Raw genomic sequence first — 21,158 nt, forward strand, 5'->3', positions numbered from 1 at the left:
GTAGTATTTAACCCTGCTTATAAGGAACTTAGAGATGAGGAGTGCTAAACTGATAGACATAGTAATCACCAACTACCCAGAGTGGTAGGAGCTCTCTGCTTATATAATCTCTGCCTTTGCATGCAAATGAGCATGCTAACTGCAGAACTAACCCTCAATATAGCCACGTAATTTTGTATGTATGTCCTTTATCCAAGGCTGGTAATGCTGCTTGAATCACAATAGCTCGTCTAGGATTGGAGTCACCGGTTAAGAGATTTGCAGAATGACAGAATGTTGAAGGTCGGCAGGCACCTCTGGAGACTGTCTGCTTCAACCCCATGCTCAAAGTAAGGTCACCTAGACCTGGTTGCCCAGGACCATGTCCAGATGGCTTTTGAATATCTCCAAGGATGGAGGCTTCCCAACCTTTCTGTGCAACCTATTGCAGTGTTCAACAACCCTCACAGTAAAAAAAAAAAAAGTGGTATGTTCAGACAGAATTTCATGTGTTTCAGTTTGTACCCACGTCTTTCAATGAATTCGTGCCCAAATTGGTGGTTCTGCTTGTAGTGTGGGATTCATATCCCCTAGAGACTGATTCAGCAGACTTAAAGTAAGTCTCTAAGGCAACGTCTATATAGCTAAATAAAAAAGGGCCAGGTACAGACTAAGTTGTGTCTATACAGTGTGGGACCAGCCCCGTCTGTGGCCAGTGTGTCTGAGAGTGAGTTAGAAGAGTCCCAAGCAGAGCCAGGGAGTGAGGTGAGGGGTAACCTGTGTGGGTGGTCAAGGACCAGTGCTTGGGCTTGCTCGCTAGCACTCTCTTGTCTGCTGCATAGCTGCACCCTGTAAGAAGCAGCATTAATTTCCCCCTAGAGATGCCTGAGACATTAGTTACACCCATAGTACTTAACATCCTCATCATGCAGAGGACTTCATGCCATTAATGTAGCATTCCCTTGGCTCCTGAATGTATAGTCTCTAATGAGGACACAGAAAGGGAGAGATTTAAAACACGTACTCTCCATATATTATGGGATAGGTACTGAGAATGTAATTTCTGTCTGCTTATAAAACTAACAGCATAGTAATAACACCTAAAAATGACTTTATGTTCCCTATTACACAAAGTTGTTGGAGATGGGTGAGCTACAACAGAAGGAGATCCACAAGGTTTCAAATCCAGAAGAAACATCGATTATTAGCTGGTCCAACCTACTGTATATCAGATAATTTCTGCATCAAATCACTAATTTTAAGGTGTAGAATAAATGTTTTAAACTCTCATAGATCATTTAAGTAAGTTTAAGTTATTAAAAACATTTTAAGTTATTAAATAAATAACTTAGTTTATGGATAACAAGGCTAAAAAATGTACCATCTTTTCAGGTCAAAATTTAGCCAGAAGCTCCTGTTGCATTCTGCATTATTAATTTCTTCTTGGTAGGTACTTTCAGGCAGAAGACAGGTCTCCTAATTGTTTCATAGATGGTTCAAGAGGCTCAATAACTTCTTTTTGTGGACTGGGAAACTTCTATTTCTTCTCTCAGATGTCACTAACTTATACACATCCTTCCTGTATTACAGGTATCATACTTCCACTTATGAACTCTCCACTGTCAGCCTTATAAGTGGTACCATCGCCATCCTCCAGCCTAATATTCCAGTATTGGTATGTATGCACTCAAAAAAAAAAAAATTTATCTTTTACAGTACTGCATTGTGACTGATCCTGGGTCTTGTAGGTAATCTGTGTCAAGAACAGGAAACCTACTCCTTTTCCTAAATGTCTGTTCAGTGATTTACTCACTACAGAATCACTGGAAAATAAATTAGTGTAATCCGAAGTTTGGGGAAGTTTTCTAGTGACTCTCAGGGGCTTTAAAGCCAGGAGTTAGTTAATTTTTGGCATTATGTCTATATAGTTGAGTTCAGACCAAGTGTTTCTTTTTCACTGCAGAAACTGCCTCAAGGCACAGCGGTTGGTCGTCAGCTCTTCCTTTGCTTGTGTACACTAGCCAGACTAACATATTAGTAGCCTTTTGTATTATAACACTAACATGAAGCTTTGGGAACTTATTAGGAAAAGTTTAGGGCTCTCTCTTTCATGCAGATGGGAGAGGAGATAAAAGTTTTGCAAACTCTCAGATAAAGAATATGTAAATAACATTGTCTTTAAAAGGGACCTCATTTATCAGTCTTCAACATTGGAAAGGTATGTATTTTACTTTCATTTTTGCTTTCCTACTAATATCACTAGTTACAAGAAAGTTCAGAAATAAAGTAATGAAACATTATTTTGTTCCACAGTGGTGCTAGCTTGTTTTCATTTTCTCTTAAAAACTTTTCCTTAATTCTGCTTTCCCAAAGGAAAGATAATGGGTGGAGATCCATTAATCTAGCTCCAGCACTTATGTCTTCATCCTAGGTGCCTGGTGATTCCCCCAATATCTCTCTCTATGGAAATAAATAAATAAATAAATAAATAAAATACATTTTTATAATTTAAAAAATCCCCTTCTAGTTGTAGGAGAAAGGTAGGTGGTTTCGAAGGCCTGCAGAGGGAGATCCATTCCAACTAAAATGACTTTTAAAATTCATTAATGTCAATAACTAAGTGCTTAGTTTTGGTGAACTGGAACTCTTTTGGGACATCTTCAAAAGCACCTTCTTCTTTCTATTGCTGTTTCATTTACTTGAGGAAGACTGAACCAACAGGTAGATACTTAACCATTAGACACAACCAAATCCCAAATAAAACAAAGGCAAAATTCTTTTCATATGCTCCTTTATTTTTGTATCTCTATGTGGTATGACAAATCATATTTATCACATATTTTGACCATCTGTTCTAAAATCTCCTTGGCATTTCAAGCATCTCTTATAACTGTTTCTGTTTATGCAAAATTTCATTCTTCTAAGGCTATAAGACCAGGTCAGGCACCAAAGAGTCACGTGATGCTGGAGGGTATAAGATAAAATCTTTCTCGTGTGCATCAGAGGTAAAACTCTGAGAACAGCATACAATAGTCAGAAAGAGTGGAAGAAAATTCTTGATGGTATCATTTTTAATAATAGCCAGACTACAAGATTTTCCAGTGATACATTACTGGAGGGTAACCATGCCTGGACAGTGCTAAAATATTCCTTCATTCTGTACTGCGTGTACTACCTGTGTACAGAATGCTTGTGTTATCTGTGATATTAGAAAAGTGTTTTGGAACATTTAGAATTTTAGTGGATATTTTATCTCTTTTTAAAAAGAAAAAAAGTGCTAACTGTCACTTAGACATCATCTCCCTCCCACTGCTAAGTTTTGGGCCTGTTGACCCACCTCAAGCCAAACTGGAAGACATGTAGGAGTTTCAAAGATAGTTATGTTACCACCCTTGTAGTGATTACTGATGTCTCGGTAGAAGGGAGGTCCAGGCTAATGGCCCAGCTAAGAGAGAGCTGAAGGATCTTGTTGGTGCCTCAGCACATGCGTTTGTCTAGGATAACAACAGCATTACTGCCTCTTGTTTCATTGGGGTGCACTAGAGATGTGGAGAAGTGTTGGGGCTATTATGATGGGGGAGACGCTGGGAGGAAGACTGTCCACCTATAACGGACCTGGGCTTCATTTGATTTCGTGCTTATAGAACAACTATGCTTTTTATGTTCCTCACTTGTAAAATAGGTATGGTTTTGAGTATAGGAGCAGAAGGCTCAATTTGCTCCTTATTTCTTGATAGGAAATTATTTTGATATCATACCTATCCAAGGGACAGCTATCATTATACTCTGCCCGCTCACACCTGTTCTTCCTTTCCTGTGTTTAACTGATTTATCTATGGGCTATTACTAAGCATGCTTATTGCTGTACATCTTATGTCTTTTTCAGGCAATGCTGCTTGCTGTTTCTCTGGGTAGATGGCCACATATTGCTCTTTTTCTTTCTACTCTTGGCATTAAAAAAAAAGTATTTTATTGTGTTTAAGCCATAATTCAAAAAAAGAAGGGTCACTGTGGTGCTTAGGACTGGCAATGGGGATGAGAAATTTTCTTATCAGTGCAGAAGTACAGCAGCTGAAGGATTCTAATCTCAGGAACTAGGGTGTGATTCTGGGAGCTTTACAAAAACAGCAAGGAGCTAGATATGCTACAGGTGTCTCAAATCATAAACTGTATGATAACACCACTTTTCAGCACTTTCAGAGCCCTTTAACAATGGCTGAAAATAAAGGAGTGCTCTGTGCTCATGATTAAAAGTGGTTCCAAGAGAGACACTAAAATGTCTAACCAGTACCTATTCTGTGTGACAAAGGGAAAGGAAGAGGCCTCACAAACCATAATGAAGGACTTCTTACCTATTTGATGTAAGGACAACAATTTCACAACCATTACTTCTCCTGACAATAGAACCAGGGGGTGTTCCATGAGGACAGGAATGCCACCCTTACCATGGTAACATATAACTGGCTAGATAAGTCCCACTGCATTCTCACAGTGCACTCTTCTCATGCATGCAGTGATGATAGTCTTTATAAATCTTTCATCCCCCAGTAGTCATTCATATAACCCCTAATCCTGCACTGTGACCATTAGAGTCCCCGAAATCAACGGCAGAGACACCAAGTGTCCATGACCTAGCAATTAAAAATTTACATACAGTCTTTGCCACACAGCACAACATGTACCTGAAGAATAATGCACCACATAAGGTATCAGTGCAATTAAAGGAGGGAGATTCTTACTGATGGAAGGCACCTTTAGCTAACTTAGTTAAGTCTAAGCTAACTTAACTCTAAGGTTCTTATAAATTCCTGGTAGCACCTGCAAGGAGAGGTTTCTCTGCATTCAGTACAGAAGGAGCCCTTTTAGGCTGGAGTGTTGTATTATTTTAGCACTAAGCTAATCTTTACATCACAAAGACAAGTGCATATACCTGTTATTTACTGCTGAGATGGCTTAAGTAGTTTCTGGAAAACACTAGCTCATCTCTTGCATCCTTCCCATTGTTCTGTTTCCTGCAAGGATTTTTCGCACTAAGAGTATGCTGGTGAGGCCTCCGTGTTTTAGGGTGCAGGTGGTTATATTCTCTTAAGTTTTATGCCTCTAAAGGTGGCTAGGATTTAAAAAGCTTCTTCACTTAATATATCTAAAACTTAGAAGTTGAAGGTCAAAAAGATTGATAGACCATTCTTGAAAATAAGACCTTATGATATATGGGCCAGTTTGTGCTTTTGATATCTCTTAATTCCAGATCTTTACAGACACAGAGAGAAATCAAGATATTGGTTACATTAAAGTTACATTTTTAAACCCTTTTTTAAATATTCAGCATGACTAAACACTTCTTTCTAGAATGAAAGCTGAAATGCTGAAGTATGATCCCAAGCCCTATGTATGATCTGATAGAGAATAAGGCTTCTTCTGGGCTCTGTTATAAAACCCACTTGTGCTATGTATATAGTAAGAAAAAAAAGCGTCTTCATCATTGTGTTCTGCTTGAGAGGTATTATTGGCTTCCCTTGAAATACCTTGTCCATTGACACTTTATCTGTGGCTCCTTGGTAATCCTGCAATGGGGTAATTTCAAATTCATGCTGTTAAAACCCTTATGCCTCATGGAAACCCAGTGTTACATCATGTACCCTGTTTATGTCACTGCATGCAAGAAGTCTGCTCAGCATCTAACTTCACCTTGCAAGCTTTACATTTTATCATTTGTATTATGTTTGACAAGTATTTATTTATTTGACTTGAAATGACAACTTCCACGTCTGCTTCTTCTATGGACATTTGGCCTGTATGCTGGTACATGACAAGTATAATCTTATGAGATTACTATTTTATTCTTATGCTGTATTTCTATGAACTATAAAACCCCCATCTTTTTTAAATAAAATAGAGGAGTTTACATTTAGTGTCTTAGAATTACCTTATTTTTAAATCGTTTATCTTTTTCTTTTTTTTTTTTTTTTATTTTAATGTTCTTTCTGCTCATAGCACTCAAGCTAGCATAATTACTTAGATTTATATTTTGGGATTTTGATACTGAGAAGTGTCTTTTGTTTCCTGGAGAAGGTTCAGCTGTGTTCAAAAAGGTTTTCTTTTACTGTAGCAGGTCTCCCCAGTATTCTCCCTTCCGTGTGATTCAGTGAGATTATCATGAGATTAGGCAGGACATACATGAGCAGCTAGCAGCCTGGCTTATTCTTAGATCCACTGATTTCCAGTGTTAAGACCCTGTAGGCAAACCCCAGATTGACTGTGCGCAAGCACATGGACTATCTAGACTTGCTTGCTGACATATTCACTCCCTAATGCCATGTGCCATATCAGTAGCATATGACATGTCCTTACTTGCAAGATCTCATGTGCTCTGGGATGTGCTGTCAATGACTGAAGCTATCTTGAACCTGACCTTTGTATGCCTATCAAACAAGACATGTGCTAAACATAAATTTTCCAAAACTCAGTCTTTGAATGCAAGGTATAGCATTAAATTGCATCTTATTTCCATTGTTTGTAGCATAAACAGAAAAGAACTGAGGGAAAAAATGATACGTGATATGTCTCAAGAACTTTTATATGCGGCACAAGGTAACTGGGGGATAATGAGGAATATCTGCTGGGAAAGCAATACAACAGATTGCTTAGGAAACCTTTGGACTGCATCAGGGAAAAAGTTTCTGCTTCAGGAAGTAAAGAAAGCAAATAAAGGAGAGATTCTTTCATATTCATTGACAATTGTGAGGCATGGATGAGAATTTGAGGCTGGAAGGTCCATTTAAAAGTGGCCATTAGAAAAAAGATTCATCACCATTCAGGACAAGAAGAAGGAATAACAGCTTAGTGATAGAAGGTGAACTTCAATAAATTCACAGAATGGGTAAGCAAGATCTCATGTAAAGGAAAATGCTGTTAAAGGGTTAGCACCTTAGAAAGAATACACACAACACAATACCCATCCACAGGTATATACTATCCCACTGTGAAGAAAAGAAAGAAAATGCAGTAAGAGATCAGCTTGATTAAAGTATGAACTGTGCATGAACCTAAAACACAAGAAAGAATCAAGCTGGAAGCAGAAACTAGGTCAGGCTACTGAGGATGAATGATAAATATAACATGAACATGTAGGAACAAAATTTTAAAAAGCCAAAGCTCAAACCAAGATGCATCTGCCAAGAGGTATCAATCAATTTAGAAGTGCAATTGTAACAGAGGGAAGGTGAAGGAAAAGGTGAATTGGTCAGCTGTTCAGCAGAGAAGAAAAGCTATTGCTGGATGATACTCAGAAGGTCAAATTTTGTAATAACTTTTTTGCTTCAGTCCTTACAAGAATGATCAGTTGCAACTGAGGGGTATTATAGTTCATACCAGTGATAAAAGTAAAGACCCTAACTTTGAATGGGAAAGGAACAATTTAGAGATTAGAGTTTTTCAAGTCAGCAAGGGATTATGAGTTTCCTAATGAAGAAATTAAAGAACTTCATGATGAAATATTAGATAATAATGTTGTGTTTGAGAGCATGTGATGGGCAGGAAATGTCTTGAAAGGTTCATGAAGGGAAAGCCAGTGTCTGTCTTTAAATAAGGAGAAAGGAAGATCGGGGTGTGATTCAGCCACTAGCTTAATTTCTGCTCTCAGAAAAATGTTTGAACAACTGACAAAACAAACAATTTGTTAGCACTGGAAGACAAGAAGGATGTGAGTAGCAGCCAATACAAAATTATCAATTCCATGGGATTTCCTCCTGCAGCAGGACAACAGGATTTGAGAACATAAATGCCATTTATCTTGACTTTAGTAGGGCTTTCTGTATTGTCTTATATAACAAACTGGGGAAATATGATCTATATCTGGGGGTTTGGCTAGATGATCTTCAAATGTTCCTTCCAACCCAAACCATGCTATGGTATGATTCTATAAAGCACTTACATATTGTGGATACAGAAGTGCTGGGTAGGTTTCACAACCCATGAAATGATGATCAATAATTTGCAACAGAGAGGAAAGCATGCATCTAGTATGATTCCCCAGGGATGTTTCTTCAGTCTGTGTTCAGGTTTTTTCTTAATGATCTGAAGAATACACTCACTCAATTTTCAGGTGACATGGAGCTGGGCGGCATGAGAAGAACGTGGAATTCAAAATGACCTTGAAAAATTGACTAAATAGCTTAAACATAGTAAGATGAAATTGAATAGGGACAAGTGTAATGTATTATTCTTGGGCAGGAGTAATCAACTGGACACATGGGGGAAGGAATATCTAGTTAAATAGCAATACTTCAGAAAAAGAGCTGGGGGCTGCATTGGATCACAAGGTGAGCATAAGACACAAATGGAAAAAGGCAAAAGTCATTTTTATATATTCAGGAAATATAGTATGTAAGACATAAAACACTACTTTCCTTCTGCTTGTTATCAGCAAGGTTACAGAACAGTATCTCAGTTTGGGGCATTGCGTTTAAATAAAGGAAACTGACAAGTTCCGAGAAAAGGATTAAGAGTGATCACAAATATACAAAATATGACCTGCATTGAAAGATTGGAGAATTTATTTAATCACTAAGATAGGAGGGCTATGAAGACAGTAGTCAGATATGTGAAAAAGTGTTGCTAAGAAGACGGTAATTTGTCCCTGATTTCCATGGTGAATAGGAAAAGGAATAACAAAATTATAGGATGGAAGATTCCAGTTAGTAACTGAGAAAACTTGCTTACGCATAAGGATAGGAAAGAGTCGGTAGAATACTGATGAGGTTGTATCCCTAAAACTGGAGGCATTGCAGAATAGTTTAGACCAGTGTGTGTCAAAAAAACTTAGATATACTTGATCTAAGTGCAAGGCCAGGCATGGCCTAATGACTACCTGTAGTCCCTTCTGTCTCTGTGATTTTTAAAGTTAAAAGTCAGTTCACATAGGTTCGTTGCTTATGTTACAAGATCCCAGCTGTCAGCCTGTCTTTAGGGGTTATAATGTGAAAATACTTGAAACAAAAAGGGGAGATGCTTAAGCCCCAAACAGGTTATTGGAGAGTTAACAAAACATAAAGCAAGAAGACATGCACTGTTTTGTCTAGAATAAATCCAGTGTAAAAGAGATATGAGTTCTTTTGGCACATGTGTGTGTGAAAATCAGAGAGTATGAAAATCTATGATATTTAGTAATTTACTTTCTTGTTTAAGAAAAGAATTGTTTTATGGTTATAACTAGAAAGGCCACAAACTTGTATTAGACAGCTCTTTACTAAAAAAAATAATATTTATATGTGCTTCCTGAAATACAGTGTGCCCTATATCTGCAGTGTAACATTGTATTCAAATGATATAATTTGAATAAAGGTTTAAAATGAAGACTGCATAAATGCATTAGGTAACGTTCTTTTCAAAATATTGTAACCTACAGCAATTCAGGCTTTTCTAAAGGCAAAGACTTTGTTCTGCAAAACTAATTTATAAATCATTTTCAGTTCAGATGATTTAGCAGTATTCAAATAAGAGAGCCTTCACAGAGAAGAAAAATATCCCAGCTTTCACAAAACTGATTAACAGATTTCTAGGGGACCCTTGGGTTGTGAATACCTCTACTATAATATCAGAAGTGCTCATGAGAGAAAAAAAAAGAAGCAAAACCCCAACACAGCTGAGAATGTAGCTCTAGATAAGTAAAGTTCTTTCACCACTAACTTTTATATTAAAAGTGAATTGATAAGATTAAGCAAGGAAAAAAAACCCAAAGAAATAGAAAGTTCAGTTTTTATCTCAACTGTCATAATTTGTGAAGAACCTCTTAAAATGCTCTATTGCTAACATAAATTCTTTATATGGCTCTGATTATAAAGTTAAGGCTTATGCCTGCACATATGTCTGGATTTTTAATATAATGAGCTGTTCAGGTTATACTTGGCTTGGGATAGAACTACAGGCCCTGTGAAGTGGATGCACCTTCATGACTGAAGTAATTTTTATAATATTTTGAAGTCAATGCATGTTCTATCCCTTCCAAACCATTCATCTGGGGAAGAGGTTTGAGTATTAAAGCAAGCAGTTTAATTTTCCATTCACTAGCTATAGACGAGTGATGCCTGAAATGCAGGCAAAAAAATTGCACAAAATCCAATTAAAAGCAAAGATGCTGTAGAGATTCAACTGGTTAGAGGTGTTTGTGTTTTGGTAAAACCTGGCTTCTTATGTCATTTTCTTTTGCATGCTTTAGAACAATCAGTGGAATTTTGGTTAATTTGTATTAAAATAATAATTCCTTAGTTTGGCTTGTGAGGTTCCTAGTGTATTTAAAGCCTCATACTGAAGGATTAAAGAATAAGTCAACATCAAGAGTAGCAAATAATGCAGACTTTGGACCTCTAGCCCCGATTCTTCTTTCACACCTTCTCAAAATATTGTATTCCAGTTGACCGCAATGGAGTTATTCCTTCTATATACTGGATTTAAAAAAGATTAAACAGTGGTAGACACATACATGAATAGAGAAATAGAAAACAGGAAAACGGAGAATTCACCTGTCTAGTGCAGTGCTACCTCCATCCTGACAAATGTAATTGCTCCAGACGGATTCTGAGTCCGCAGGCCAAGTGGGATGCGGTTAGGGCTACTCTGCACTTCAGTAACCCAGCCACATCCACGCTGCAAAATGCTCAGCCCTGGGGCCCATCGGATGCCCTTGCAGCTTTCATTATTAGTTTGTGTGTGTTGTTTCTGGTTCAAAGTGCCTGCGATGGTCTTAGGAGAGTATTGCAGCCTGCCAGATTGCAGTAATTAAAAGGAAGAACATTTGTCTGGAAGAGGAATAAGAGGGATGTATCTCTTCTTCCCACCTGCACTGGCACTTGGAGAGGCTCGTGATGGCTGATGTGATGTCTCTACCAAGCCTCTCCCAAACCCATTCTGCTTCACTAAAATGGGGAGATTCCCAAGACCACCTCCAATGCTGGCCAAAGCAGGCAGCTGTGCCTGGAGGAGCATGCAGGACCAAGTACCCACGTCCTTTTGTAGGGACATAAAAGGGAAAGCAGGAACAGACCTCATGCTCTGCAGGAATATCTGTGTATTTTGGGATTTTCCATGAAGAGATGCGGCAAGGAAGTCAGATTGAGGAGTAACCTGGAAAATAGCCTTCATGGGTGGGGTTTTGCTTAGTTTAGGGCCAAAAGCTACAGGGTGCTTTGCATTCAGTAGACTGAAAAGGCTCTTGTGCATGTTGTCTGTCTTTCACTCGGTCCTTATCTCTGGGCCTGCCAGGACTGTCCAATTTGATGGTGAATCATTCAGTTCCCTTGGTAAGGAAATCATTAAGAGTTTTGTGTGGCTTCCAGTTTAGGTGCCAATACCAGGCATGGAGACCAAGAGGATACAATTTTTTGTAGGAGAGCTATGGGATCCTATTTTCTGTCAACAGCTTGTCTCTGCTTTCTGTGGGAATCTTGTAAGGACCTTGGCTCTCACTGGGATAAAGGGACTGGGTGACATGCGTCTTCTCTCCCAGCTCACTGGGTAGAAAAAAGGCCACAGTGTCACAACTGAAGGCCACAAAGGCCTTCACCAGGCTGCCTTGTGCTCCCCCTTCACCGCCATGCCAATGTAGAGGATGCTACAGAGTGGATGGGGAGAAGGCATCCATGGAGGTTCTCACTTTAGAGGGGACACTTGGATCCAGGTTGCTTGTGGGGAGACCACAGCTCCTGACAGTGTGCCCTTTCTCAAAGTTTTGGGGCAGCCAGCTGAGCCAGTAGGGGAAGCACTGGTTTACCATGCATCACCTTGGCAGAACCAGGTCCAGTGGGTGAAGTTAACAGTCCTATGCATCCCACGGGTTTCCTCATCCCATGCTAATACAAGTTAGCAGATGCTGGCACAGTGGGTTAATTGGATGTGTGCAGTACTGAAAAGCTGCCCTGGGTACAGTTATGGAGAGTTTCCAAGCCTATACTGAGTGACCAGGAGCATCCACGGCGGTGTGTCACATGGCTGGGCCATGGTAGTTTAACCCCAGCCAGCAACTAAGCACCACGCAGCCGCTTGCTCACTCCCCGCCCCCCCAAACCCAGTCGGATGGGGGAGAGAATCAGAAAAAAAAAAGTAAAACTCATGGGTTGAGATAAAGACAGTTTAATAGGACAGAAAGGAAGAAAATAATAATGATGATGATGATAATAACAATAATAATAAAAAAATTGGAATATACAAAACAAGTGATGCACAATGCAATTGCTCACCACTCACTGACTGATGCCCAGTTAGTCCCTGAGCAGTGATCCCCCCCCAGGCTAACACCTCCCAGTTGAGATACTAAATGTGATGTCACATGGTATGGAATACCCCTTTGGCCAGTTTGGGTCAGCTGCCCTGGCTGTGTCCCCTCCAAACTTCTTGTGCCCCTCCAGCCTTCTTGCTAGCTGGCATGAGAAGCTGAAAAATCCTTGACTTTGTATAAACAGTACTCAGCAACAGCTGAAAAAAATCAGTGTGTTATCAACATTCTTCTCATACTGAACCAAAAACATAACACTATACCAGCTACTAGAAAGAAAATTAACTCTATCGCAGCTGAAACCAGGACAGGCACTCACCAGGATGCCCTAAAATTTGGCAGACTTCAGGCAGGGCAGTCTGGGCAAGAGGGTTTTCAAGAGAGGCTTTTTACTTAGAAATCCACCACAGTAACAGGAAATGTCCTCCAAGTTACACTTCATGCTTTTGGAAATATTTTTATTTAAATACACTTTATCCCTCATAGCTTTTCAATCTTCAGGCTTCATTTATCTTGAAGTTTAGTTTCCTCCATATGTTTATCATCAGCTAAAGAACCAGAGCTGATGAGCTGCTCGGAAATGTTTTGTCATGCTGTATATGAGTTTTTTTGCTTTGCAGCTATATGGTTTTACATTTGACCTGCACCCCTTCTGGGAAGAGATGCATATTCACTGTTAGTACTGTTATTTCCTACTTACATAATAGCTATTAATTTGTCTGATGTGTGAATTTTTCTGTTAAGGACTTCCAAGCCTCACATCACAGTAGTTTGGAGTTGCAACTGCAATTTGATGCAACCTTGGCTTGCACACCATTAGTACAGAATAGTGCATGATGCCACCATCTTCCCTATGATGGAAGCTCTGGTTTAGATGGTGCAGAGCACTTCCATTTGATCTAAACAAAATTGAGTCAATTTAGCAAGTCAATCTCACTAAAGAGCATCTTGGGACTTAATAACATGCATGCAGTATGATAAAATGTTTGGTAAGTGCAAGGGTAAACAGGGATCTTGCTGCAGAAAGCTATTAGATAAATTTGCAAATGGATTTGTTTGTTTATCTACCATTTATAAAAAATTCTTATGCAATTCTATAGTTGAATGAGCTATAGATACACTTCATAATTATATTGATTTGACTTTCAGATTCCATTTTGAATTCTACTGTGAAAGAATTTTATCAATGAAACCTAGCAAATTGCAAGCAGAAAAAATTCAAATTTGGTTGCATTAAGCATAATTCAGGATAGGTTTAGCCCTCAGTCAATTCTTTTTGCCTGTTGTAAAGTCAGCAGACAACACGTCTGTCAATTTATGTCAAAATACTTTAGAAAGGCATGGGAGTAAGAGAAGCAAAGTAGAAAACTTTCCTTTGTGATTCAGGACTATCATGGTTCAGGACATACATCGCAGTTTCAGGGTCTATTTTCTGGCATTATTTTTGTATTTTAGAACAAAAGACAGTTTGTACTCCATTAGAAATGTTATTTTATTAAAGGCATGGCTGTTTGGAAAATAGCAACTAAGAGCACCTTCCACAAGCCTTCAGTTCCCCTTCTGTCCTGGAGGAAACCAGGTTTATTTACATTTTTCTAACCATAATGTCATATCTATGATTTTGACTGCATCAGTTGTACTGCAAAGGTAAGCAGAGTTTCATTTAGATTCATTATTTGGCCATTCATGTCTGAAATCCTACAGAATTTATAGTACATGAATGGCAGGAGCCCACACTCACTCTAAATAGGTCTAGGGCTGCTATGATACTGCTGCATAGGCATAAGACATCGCCAGTGTATGCTGGAGATGGCTCGTCCATGGCTGGAGGTGAAGGTAACTGGATGCAACATGAGGAACTACAGGATCGGACATGAGACATTGCTCAACAAAACAATGAACAGGCTCTGAAGCTGCCAAAAGTGACCAACAGTGTCACGAGGGATGGCCAGCTCTCACAAGGGCTGAGGAGGGTAAACCCATTCATGACACCAGGTAAGGCAGAGATGACCTAGGTAACGGCACCAGAAATGCCAAATTTGGGTACAGACGTATGAAAACTGGGACCAATGGGGGAAAAGTGATTAGTGGAAAGTTGTGTATTTCAGAGGGAACAAGGGAAAAGAAAATGGGAGGAAGGGCAGAAAAACCATAAGAATAAGGAGAGAAGGAGGATAAAGAGGGGTGGTCTGGCCCCACCTTGCATCTGATCACCATCTGATCTCCTAACTATTTTTCCGTGCAAGGGTGCTCTCTGTGCTCTGTGTGGGACACCGGTGAGCTTCAAGCCAGACTAGCTGGTGAGCCCAACAAGAGATTTAGGTCTAGATACTGGAAGGGCTGTAAATCTAGGGGCTGGTTACTGGAGAGACTGGGTGTTGGAGACCAGATATTAGAGGGCCTATAGACTTATGCCAGCTAACAGACACACACACACGTGTGCATGTGAGTGTGTGCGTGTGCACACATTTACCTTCATGTCCAGACAACTGGAAAGAAAACATCTGGATCCCGAAGTCATTGGCTTTGCCTCCCCTTGACCAACATTGCATACACAACAGTTGTGCCAATTCTCACGGCCTTTCCCTTCTGTGTTCCTTAATTTCTTGTAACCCAACTTACTACGATAATTCAAAATAAATTCTGCAACTTCATATAGGATTTTAGTCTCCATGCTATGCAGGGAGTGTCTGCAGTCTGAAATTTATTGTAGCTGTGTCTGTGTTGCTGCTAGGCAGGCAGGCCAGGGAATACATTAAAGCATGTGATATACATTGTCCCACGTACTTGTATCTGTGCCTCCATCTGTAGGGAATGTGGAAAGTTTTAGAGATTGTGTCAAACTATTTTAATTTAAAAATATTTTATGAGATATATTAAATAATGTATAGACACATTCAATACTGTAGAAGTTCCTTACCCTCAAAAATTCTTGAAAGAGTATACTACTTTTATTCCTTTTGGTTTTTTTAAAGATTTTGTTGTATTTTGTGTATTAAACGTACTGTATAAATATCTTAATTTCTGAAGCACAGAACTCAGTATTAGATAATTTTGCTTATTAGCTAATTTTGTTTTCTGCAGAATCCACTTCAAATGTGTAGCTCTATATTGTTGAGATATTTCTTGCAGAGAAGCTATTAGCTGTTATTTCAGATGTTATTATTTTAGTTCTGTTATTTATTTAAAAAAAAAGAGTGAAAAATTTCTATGGAAACTGATCAATCTATTTTCACAACTGAAAGCGATGACCAAATCATCTGAGTAAGAGGCACAGCAAGTCACAGGATTACTCTTAGCTGCTTTGAAAGTGAAATAACCTGTTGTTTTGGGCCTGTGTGGCAGGGTTTTGGTACCGGGGTAGGGCCCGCAGGTCCGGCTCCTGCTGGAAGCTGCTGGAAGCTTCCCCGGCCGGGAGCCAGACCCGCCTCTGGGAGAACAGATTCCAGAGGGGAAACCTGCCGGGAGTCGGGGGATCTGGCTGGGAGAGGAACCCCTGTGCAGATCCCGAGGGCAGGGAGGAAGGAGGGGATGCCCCTGCAGCCCGTGGGGAGACCAGGCGGCAGGCTGTCCCCCCCGCAGCCCACGGAGGGGAGCGGGGGAGCAGATGCCCACCTGCAGCCCGGGGAGAGAGGAGCCCACGCCGGGGCAGGGGGTGGGTGCCCCCCAAGATGGCCGCCGCTCCCTGGGGAAGCCCGCGCTGGGGCAGGCTGTCCCTGAAGGGCTGCAGCCCGTGGGAGGGATCCACACTGGAGAAGTTCGTGGAGGACTGTCTCCCACGGGAGGGACCCCCGGCGGAGCAGGGCAGGAGTGCAGAGTCCTCCTCCCCCTGAGGAGGAAGGAGCGGCAGAGACAAGGTATGACGGACTGACCCCGACCGCCATTCCCTGTCCCCCTGCGCCGCCGGGGGAGGAGGGAGAGAGAACCGGGAGTGGGGCTGGGCCGGGACGGAGGGAGGGCTGGGGGAAGGTGTGCTGAGGTTGGGTTTGCTTCTCATCATCCTTGTTTTGATTTGATTGGTAGCAAATTAAATTGATTTTGTTTTTCCCCAAGTTGAGTCTGTCTTTTGCCCATGACCATAAGTTGTGAGTGATCCCTCCCTGTGCTTGTCTCGACCCATGAGCGTTTCTTTATATTTTCTCTGCATCCCATTGGGGCCCGGGGGGAGGAGTGAGTGAGTGGCTTCGTGGTGCTTTGTTGCCGGCTGGTCTTAAACCAGGACACCTGTTGAAAGTCAGTATTTGATGAAACAGTACATAAGTCTAGGAAGTTTTTTTAGAAAGAGATGAAAAATTGGTGGTGATTAGTATGGTGTTTTTCTTGAATGATAATGTAAAGGCATTCTCAGCATTATCTTTAGGACTGTAGTACTTTTATAAATCCAGTTGTAACTCATAGGAGTTATGAAAACAGGTATTCAAATGTGTATTCGGTAGCTCAGGAACTCCTGCAGGTTGCATAAGACCCAGCAGGGATTGTCCTTCTGCTCAGCTGCTGCTGAGATAGTCTCTTACCCTCACTGAAAAGGCTCCTCTCTGCATGTTGACCTGCAGACCTGGATGACCAGAGTGGGCAAAGAAAATACTGCATCTTATAAGGTGACATTACAGCTGGTTCTTCTTCCAGTGCAACCGAGGCACTTTGAGGCAGGAGGTTTCCATGCTTTCACCAGGCAACAGCAGCCGTGAAACTCCTTGCTTCCAGCTGTGGCTTGTTGTCACGATATGTTTCAGTTTTGTAATCATCATTATCCTCTTATGCTGTTGATCAAAGCTGAGCTTTCCACTGTGATGGTTCTTCAGTTTGTGACAGTGCTGGTGACTTCCTTAAGCTGACCACCCATTTGCTGTCATGACAGTAGCAACTGCCACATTTTATACTCTTGAACTTTCTAGTGTTTCAAGTACCACTTACAAATTAACTGTTAATATTAATTATACCAGTTTTTATCTTAATCTCTGCTTTTATAATTACTCCTTGCTGTCCCTTCAGGTTTTTGTTATGTCCATAAATCACTCAAAACATTTAAGTCCCCTTTGAAATATTTGCATTTGATTCTTACTTACATTTACTGCTTCTTCTCTTAACATCTGTTCTGACAAACTGTTCTGCCTTTTCTGATGTTAACCCGATGTGTTAAAATTGTCGTCTTATAATATGTTTTATCTGAATATATTGCTGATAAAAAAGTGATAGATTAATGATGGCTTGTTTATTGCCTAGAACTGATGAAGACAGAAGCAGTAGTCCCTTCATGGTGAACTCTGTCCTGATCCAGAGTGCTCTGCCTCATAGGAGCAGGGACACTTGTCCTATCTGCTGCAAAGGTTGGTAAAAGTGACATATGTCAAATAGGTGCACAACTCATTTCACAGGGGCTACAGGTCAGTGGCAACTCCCTGTTTTTCAAGATGTCCATGTTCTCTGGATCCCAGTGGCTGACATGCCATGTAAACTGTTCCATTGCCCATTTCTGAACACTATCTTGCTTAGCAGGACTGAGAATCACCAGTAATCAAACAAGATCTGGCCTGGCCTTCTGCTCCATGTCTAAAATAAACAGATTTTTCAGTCTCCATTCTGCACACCTTTGTCATTCACTGCAACATTGACACCTGCTCCACAATAAAAAGCTCAGTAGCTGTCCTGCCCAGTCTGTTAGTGCTGTGACCAAGCTCCCACATGCATTAAACTGCATCATTTCCCCCTAGATGAGAGTTCCCATCAGCTGCTTCTCTGTGGCTGTCAAGAGCCCCAACAACACTGCTGGGATATCTGAGAAACCAATTGTATGCCATGCATCCATTGAGGTGTATCTAGCAACTGGATGCTGGATGCCACGTCTATTGTGAAATACCTAAAAGCATAGCGCACCTTCGAACTGAGTTTTGGGGGAAACCCAGGATTTAGGGGGAAGTATGCATAGTGTCACAAAGTTTGACAGCTGTCCAAATTCATGAGTTAAACATTATATCTCTGCAGAAGCTAACAGCTGACACCCAGTAACAATGAACAGTCAGCTACATAAATATTAATATATAACTAAAATAATTTAACCAGTCAACAACACAGAATAATTAAACAGGGAGAGCAGATTACCCTTGGAAACTGGTAAACTGAAGAAACTGGAGAATCTTCTCTACCTAAATACTGCTGTATCATACCTTCATATTCCTGGACCCCTCATAGGAATCTATATTTCTTAGTCTCAAAACTTGTTACTAGTGGATGATAGGTTGAGAAAAAAAAAAAAAAAGCCATGTGGAAATCTTGTAATAGCATAAAGTTTGGAAATCTAAATGAGAAATTGTGTGTTTGTTATCAGTAATTTTTTCAGCTGCAGTGTCGGGACTAAACACAATGCTGTGAAAGTTTTTGCTTGCTTCCTGGAGTAATAAAAAGAGGAACCTCTATAAACCCAGAACATCTATCAAAACCCACTAAACAGATGTGCTGCTTCTTTTTCAGTAGAGCCAGAGGAGCTTTTGCATAGCCACTTCCTAATATTTTCCCCGAAGACATACTGTTTTTGAAAGAAATACCACGGCTTTTAAAACTTTACATTTTTGAAATAAGAGGTCTCATTGTGTGCTTTGACAGTTGCAATTATTTAATGATGGTTACCAAAGGATGTTTGTAATAAGTACATTTTGCATGTGAATGGTGCTATATAATCAATGATAATAACACACAAATTTGCAGATATTAGGCTATCTATCTTCCTGACTAAAACTGTGACTAAATCCTTGTGCTTTATCGCCAAATCAGGTCTGGGATAACTTGACATGCTCAGTGAAAAAGCTTTTGAGAATCTCAGCTGTTTTGCCTCCAGTGAACACCAGACTGCACATTATTCTGTGGAACATGACTGTCAAACATTTTTGTTGGGTTGATCATGCGTGAAGGATGGAAATCTTTTGCATCAGCAGGAATGGTCTCTTCAAGATGTTCATGTCATAGTATTTCCTTTATCAGGCACAATTTAGCATCCCCTCCCCAGTTGAGTCCCTTGAACAGGAAAAGAGTAATAAGTGCCTTATAATTTTCTGGCTTGATGTGGTTTTTAAGTACACCTTTTTTCTCTGTTGAGCAATAAACACCAAAGCACTGTTAGAGGCAGTAATTTCTCTTCCCTATCGTTAATGAAGATTTTTACAGCTAGTCTTCTCTGTATTACTGATACAGCCTGACAAGTTCAGTATATCAAATCATTAAGCTTCTCTTTACAGTATTTAGGAAAACAGCATAGAAAGCAGATGGCAATCATTTTCATTTTTAGTACAGAAGCTCAAAATTGTCTGGTGAGCTCTGTTACCCCTTGGATAATCCATGAAACAAAAGGTAGAAGAAAAAATCTAATTCCCCTACAATCTTAGCAGCTCCTAAATCCTTCAAAGATACTTGTTTTGGCTTTGATTACACTTGGAAAAAATGTAATCCAATTTTATATTGCTGTTGTATATAATTGCTTGCTCTTTGACTAAACATTATTTCCCATCCAGAAATCCCCATGTGATTTGAAAACACTGCCCCCATCACGGCTATATATGAATGTGTTGCTGCTGGCAGAGAAATGACTATGGAGTTTTTTGCAAAGTTTTTATCATTTGCCTATGAAAGCATATAATATATTTGTGTTATCCTAGAAATACCATAAGCGTGGCCATTAGTGGGTGGGCAGGAAGAAGAGCGAGGCATTATTTTTCTTTTTCTTGTGAAGGCTTATGCAGAATTCCCAGGACACATCTTATTTGACACAGCAAAAAAAAAATATTCTTGCAAACCTGCACAAAGTCTGTTATGTATTCAAATGGAATAAAGTCAGCATAATGAAAAAGCAGTGTTGGGCTCTTCCTGCATCTCTGACAAAGACACAAATACTGGCTTTTTATTCTCTGCTGCTCTACTATTCAAATAGAATAAAATATCAGTCATGCATTTTTTTTTTAATATGTCTGAATGAGCTCTCTTGGCATTTCAGGCTTGGTGCACAGTGGGCTGGGTACTCAAGTTTTAATTTTCCTGTTCTGCTAAATGTAACTTTTCATGGTCCCTCTCCTCCTGGAGCCCTCTTAACAATCTTTGAAAGTTTTTGGTTTTGTTTTTTTTTACTTTATGTACATCTTATACTTCAATATTTGTTATGCAAATTCTCCACAAGCCACGGGCAACCACTGCCAGTGGGCCAATAAGCACATAAGCATCAGCTAGACTGTGGGCAAGGGTGATTTTGAAGAAACAATGTTAGATAGTTCTGCTTGAAACAGCTCTAGGAGCCTAGGGCAGATATTATTTCATTCTCTGACACCCCCGGGAACTGAACTCTCCGCTCTGACCCAAAGGAGACCCCAAGGGCCAGCCTCAGTGAGCAATCGGAAATCTAACGGTGTTACTTGGCTCTTGCTGCAGGATGACAAATTCTGTTTTCAGTGGTGTTAGGAAAGGTATTCTTGAAACATTTCTGCCTGCCTCCTACATGTGACAAGTGTTTCTGAAAAACTGCATCTTAGTGGTTACACCATAGTAGGTACTAGTAGGTCATCTGTTGATTTGTTGCTCAGAGGGAAATTTTCTTTTTTCTCTACCCAGACAAGTTGCCAAGACTCCCTCACAAAAAGCTGCTTGTTTTCAACTCCAAATATTTTTCACCGTTTCTTTAGTCCTTCAAGCAAGTGGCTCCACTAATCCATGACACGATTGTTAGAAAAAGGAAAACATGACAGAGGCTGCACAGGCCACTTGCAGCTCATGAAGAAATTTGTGTGCTTGCTGACTGCCCGAGAAGCATCCTTACTTATACCTACAATGCTGCAGCAGTGACAATCAGGTGACAAGACACTGCTGAGCATCCTGCAAAGCTAGGGCTCCCTGTGCACGTGGAGCAGCATCACAGCAGCTACACATCTTTCCT

The 21,158-nt window shown here is 40.2% G+C and overlaps 1 long non-coding RNA gene across 1 annotated transcript; it reads left to right on the plus strand.

Annotated features, from left to right (window-relative positions):
* The first annotated feature begins 1,572 nt into the window (after window positions 1-1,572).
* LOC115350664 lies at window positions 1,573-20,035 on the plus strand. The gene is made up of 3 exons (XR_003926552.1): window positions 1,573-1,654; window positions 17,471-17,574; window positions 19,016-20,035. It is a non-coding gene; the product is annotated as an uncharacterized LOC115350664 (long non-coding RNA).
* The last annotated feature ends 1,123 nt before the right edge of the window (window positions 20,036-21,158 follow it).

This window comes from Aquila chrysaetos, chromosome 14, assembly GCF_900496995.4.
Source record: "Aquila chrysaetos chrysaetos chromosome 14, bAquChr1.4, whole genome shotgun sequence".
Classification (NCBI taxonomy): domain Eukaryota; kingdom Metazoa; phylum Chordata; class Aves; order Accipitriformes; family Accipitridae; genus Aquila; species Aquila chrysaetos.